The sequence below is a fragment of the Macaca nemestrina genome, chromosome 2, assembly GCF_043159975.1.
Source record: "Macaca nemestrina isolate mMacNem1 chromosome 2, mMacNem.hap1, whole genome shotgun sequence".
NCBI classification, from domain to species: Eukaryota; Metazoa; Chordata; class Mammalia; order Primates; family Cercopithecidae; genus Macaca; species Macaca nemestrina.
Window position 1 is genome coordinate 83,255,239 of NC_092126.1, and position 6,000 is coordinate 83,261,238.

Here is a 6,000-nt window from a genome sequence, read left to right on the forward strand (position 1 = left end):
GTACCTGATGCTTTCTTCTAAAAGGACCCCAAGCTCATCAGTACCCCTGACTCTTGCCTCTGAGCAGATTCAGAAGCTGAGAAACCAAAGACACTGTGATAGCCTGACTAGAGGCTGGTCTGGAACTTTTCAAAAGGAGCAGTACCTTTGAGCAGCAGGAAGACAGAAAATAAGGCACACAACCAGAACCTAGCGTTACCATAGGCACACCATAAAGATCTATTAAACAAACAACCTGCTGCTACAATCCTACCAATTGGACTGGAAATTTATAAGCAAATTATCTATGAGTAAATTATCCTCTAAGTATTTAAATTTCAAAAGGAAGAAGGAGAATGTTGACCTAAGAATGCTCATTTTATTCCTAAATTTACACTTTCCCCACCCCTACGCCATGCAGAGTAAATAAAGTTGCCTAATCAGTGAAACTATGGAGGCAAGACAGAGGTCAGGATTGTCAAACCAATGGAGTTCCTTTACACGGAAGGAATCACTAAAGCAAAGAGTTCTTCCCATTTATTATGTGTTTCTTTCCCTTAATTACATTCACTTTTCTAAATTAATTTATTTTAAAGAGGTTTTCATCACTACCTTAAATAGAAAACTGGTATCAGTTGCCATGAATACAAGGCAACCATTTAAACAAACACAATGAGAATAAAACAATGCTGTTATAGTCAAGATAAATACCTTTGCCTGCCCAGGAACCTAAGGCTTGCTTTCTCCTTGTTAAAAAGGATATTAGCAGCTGTTAGCAAGGTGTTAAAGATATTGACATCAAACTTTCTCCATAAAGTAACCAAAAAGTTGAATGATAACTGGAAAAGGAATAACCTTCCCACTATGTGATTACAGGCCATTTAATGTTGAGTCCTAGTACCATCTAAATGATTATTTCTCTAACTCTAATGTGCATAGAAATTATCTAGGGGATCTTGTTAAAAATGCATAATTAGATTCAGTAGGACTGGGGTGGGACTCAAGAGCTTGCATTTCCAGCACAATCCCAGTGATACTGATGCTGCTGATTATTGGACTACTCTTTGAGTAGCAAGGATCTTTGAGTGGCAAGTGCCTTTGATGATATATTTTCCATCTTTTGGGAGATACTAGCTCTTATTTTAAAGATGAGAAAAGTTAGGACTCAGAGGGTTTGACTAACCTCAGTAGTTTTCTTGTTCTAACAATTGGAATATGGGAGTGTTGATTCATTTATTCAACATATTTTAGATACTTGGGATACAGCCATGAACAATACAGAAATGGTTCTGTATTAGAACCATTTAGTCGGTAGATGAGCCAGAGCTAAAACTCACATTTCACAGATCTGTCTCCCAGTCTGGGTGCTGCTTCCTAAAAGATCTGTAAAATATCTTGTTTACTAAGGCCAAAAACCCACCCCTTTTCAAGAGGCCACAACATGAAAATCAAGGCTTAGACTGCTATATTCTATAGATTATTCTGTGTCAATACAAAGTGAAAGCCAATGATTGGACTGTTATATTCAATCTGTTATTCTGTGGTAATGTACATGCTCGAACTTACAGTAGTTTGAAATAACAAAAGTGTATTTACTGTTCACATTATGTACCCATTGTCGGTCCCGCTCCATATAGTCAATCAATACTATTTTATGATGTCCTGTCTCAACATAACACTTCAGACTTCACCTTGGGTGGCAAGACCAGGGCTGAAGGACCTTGCACCAGCAACTAAATGCTCTGTGCTGGAAGTGATGCAACATCACCATGGCCCACAACTCATAGTCCAGGATGACTCACATGACCCCACTGCAATCACAAGGTGAGTAGGGAGGAATAATACTTTCTTCTACATGGAATGAGAGTAGAATCAGATAAAGCAAATGGTAAGAGTCTCTACCATATAGGTTTTTTTTTTTTCCATCACTAACAATCCTTGATTCTGTCATCTCAATTACTCTTCTCTTTATCTTTCCTAACTAAGTTCCCCAGAACAACGGGCCACCATTAGTCCATTCTTACCCGAGTTCTCATCATACATAGGGAAAAGGCAGGCAAATAGCAGAGGGAATGCAGAATGTCACTTTGGTGACAGCAGGGGCATCAAAAGAGGTAGGTCAGTAAGGGAAAGTGATCGGGGTGATTGCAGGGGAGAGGGAGCAGAGAAAAAGGGAAGAAAAGAAAGCTATCACTTCTTGAGGGCCTACTAAGTGTTAGACCCTGTATTAAGACATTTAAATCATTTTGTACTCATAATATTCTTGTCAGGTTGTTATTATCCTGCTTTACACACAAGGAAACAGAGGCTCAGAGGGCTTATATAATTTGTTAAGGTCAAAATAGAGAATAAATCATGATCAACGCCAGACTACAAATTTAGAGTCTCTCCCAGGAAGTCTAAGAAAGGGAGCCAGGCAACACTGGCTCTGGAGAATGGGCCACTTGTTCACACTGACACTGGAATTCCTGAGATTTGGCTTTGCTGTATTAGGCATGTGCAGACAAACAGCTGAAACATCCAAATCCTATAGTGGCTACTACATGAGATGCCACAGTCTTCCACTGAGGAGAGATGTATACATGAGTTCCCATCATGCTACAAGTTGATTCCACTCCCCATTCTTTTACACCACATGAAAACATCTCTTATGTCAGTATATCTGACATAAGAGCAATGGTTGCAGTAAATAATCTAAGGATATGATGAAGCACGCATTCTATAATAAACATTAGGAAAAACTTTGCAGTATATTAAGAGACCTATCTCACAATATAGAAGGGGACTGATGCTTGGAAGTTTACCCTGTCTGGGCTGTAGGAGGATATGACAGTCACAGCTAGCATGGGTGCTGGGGAATCGTTCTCTGGAGCCTGAGAGTGGTGGGGTCTAGAATTGTCCCATATACTGCTGAGATCATGGTGGGAAGGAGCAGGGACTCAAACTGACCTAGGTTTGTATCCAAACTCAACTATGAATTAATGATGTGTTATTTGGCAAACCATTCAAGTTTTCTGAGGCTTAATGTACCAACCTCTGAGAGGGCATAATAATGCCTGACTGTAGAATTGTGAAGTTTGGAAACAATATGCATAAAGTGCCTGGTGGTTATCATTGTTCAATATTGATGACTATTCTTTGTGTTGTTAACAATAAGAAGATGGATATGAAGGGGACTAAAGAGGCTCAGCCACTACCTACTTGAGTGAGCTCAGCCATGGCAGCTCCCCATGCTCCTCCCATTTATTCTTCACAAAAATGAGGGAATAGGAACAGGTTTCTTCAAACAGTTTTTCCACTGACTCAACGCTACAATCCAAGAGTTGTGTGGTTTTCCTGGGGCAGGGTAGGGAGTAGTTCTGGTGAGTGGCCACACTGAGTGCAGCAATGAGGAGAGTGCCAGCTCATGCTGAATAAAGGAGACCCTGGGCCCACTGGCAGAGTTCCCGAGCCTCAGGTGTAGCAAACTTCATTTTCTTGCCATTGCCACCAGCCAATGACTCATTACAACAAGAGACGATGAGGAAATGACCACAGGTCAAGGAGTAGCCTTTTAAGCCAACTTTGCATGTACAAAAGGTCACATTGTTGAGGCAGCATTCACAGCAACAGCTTTGAATACAAAACAAAAATGTCAACAAGCACAGAGAGAATTGGAGGGAAAGAAATGATGCTCACTCTAATGGGATTGTTAGCTTGCTCCAGTCTCAGCAGTCCATGTGATTGCCACCAAGTGCATAATGGATTATACTGGTAGTGGGCCAATTATGCCCGCAGCAAATTCCCTTTATGAGATGGGCAAGCAAACCACTACCCTCTGAGTAAGCATCCATCGTGTAAAACAGTGATTATTTTATTGTCAGCCTTTTAAGGATATGTATTCACCTGCTGTGTATAAGCTTTCTCCTATTTAATTCAATGACTTTTAGAAAATGAGAGTATTTTATCTATTTACTCATTTCTTAAAGCTCTTAAGAAGACCAAAGACTCTGCAAAGTGTTCCAGTACATTAGATGAAAATGATGAGACAATTTAGAAACAGGAATTAAGTTCCAGCCTTTACCTCCTCCAGGTCCCAGCTGGGGAAGACCTAAATCATCAACCAAGATGTCTCCTTCCAGAATCCTCAGGGAGGGAGAGTTCACAGCTTGGCTGCCCTACTCCCCCTCCTTCCACAAAATGTTGTAGTGTTGAATCATCTTTGCATTAAGGTTTCCTAAGTCTTATTGTTTCAGGTACCAAGAGTGCCTTTAAGATGACTGAGGGCGAAAACCACTGTGTTCTGCTGTGAGGATTCAGTCATTCCACCTGAGTAGCTGCTCCCTGCAGCCATTTGTCTTCAGATTGGCCAGTCATTCTGGACTTTGACCCCTAGCTCTGTGGTCAACTTGGCTCAGGCCATCTTCCCCATGTGGCTTGGAGGAGTTTCTAGCAAACTCCTGGATTTTGAAACATGACTTGGCTTCTTTGACCAAGTCCTGAACCAGACACCAGCTCACTGCCTTCCAGGTCTGACCCTGCAGATTCCACATTTAATCCTGCAGCCAAGCCCTGTGTTATTGTAGAGGAGGCACATTGAATTTTTTTCTTATTTCAATCTATGTTTATATACTGGTATTCAATCGAGGCTTTATCTATTAAAATGGTGATCAAATAGGAGGCACTTATTTCATGGATTATGCTGTTATAAGAAATAAGGATGGCTTCACTTACACTTACTGTCCGATAATCATCATTGCAATGGCTTGCTTCATCCACAAGGTCTGCTTCCAGTGTTGTGCTTCTCTGTGTGTTCTTTTGGATCTCCACCTTCTGATTTGAAGATATGGTGAGGATGGTGATCCATTGTTATTGCAATAACAATGCCTATGGCTTCCTTCTCACTCCTCATTCCCTAATGCCCGTACCCTGGCTTTATTGACTGCTGCTGTGTTCACTATGTTTAATGTTGGGAACATTTGTATCAATTAAGCTATCATTGGAAGTACTTTAAACTATAATGGGAAATGAAGCAAACTTAATCCTGTCTCACAATAGCTTAAAGGCTGTCATTGTTTTGTCCAGAACAGATGCTGACAATGACTGGTTTAACAAGCAAATGGCCATCTCCTTTGAATTCTATAAGTAAGATTTGCCATCCCTGATTCTTTATTAAATGAACTCTGCATAAAACTTGGGTCATCTCTCACATGCTAATGCTTTCAGCTTGTTGGGAATCCTCATCAAACAAGAGAAATTGGGTCAGTGTGAAAGAGAGCAATGATAGAATGTTTGCCTTATTCAGAAAGGTGACATGACCTCTGGCTTTGAAAAGGGAGTGTGTCTATCAAGGGAGTAGCATTGAATATGTTTGAGAATTGGGCCTTTTTTCATATCTGGTAAGTGAATTACAAGATAAAGGAATGTCAAATTATATATATTGTGTATATGTTGGTTTAGGTTGGAGGAGTGATGGCAAAATAACCACCAATGATGTGAAAAATGGAAATAATTGCTGTGGCCAGAGGCCTCCCCTGATTAGGCTAGGGCTAGTTTAGGATCTTTGTGGAGGAAATGCTTATGTGAACAAATGGAAAAAGATGCAAATTAAAAAGCATTTCTTTCTTTCTTTTTTTTTTTTTTTTGGTGCATGTTATTTCAGCCTCAATAGGAAGGCTAGAAGACTTAATTTTAAAATAATTTTATTGTAGTAAAATATATATAACATAAAGTTTACCATTTTTAATCATGTTTAAGGATACAATTCAGTGGCATTAACTATAGTCATATTATTGTGAAACCATCACCACTATCCATCTCTAAAAATTCATCCCAAACTGAAATTCTGTACCCATTAAATAAAAACTTTTCCATACCCTTCTCTCCTAGTCCCTGGTAACTAGCATTTTACTTTCTGTCTCTACGAATTTGACTGCTTTAGGTCCCTCATATTAGTGTAATCATACAGTATTTGTCCTTTTGTAGTGGGCTTGCTTTACTTACCATATTATTTTCAAGGTTCATCTATGTTTGTAGCATGTG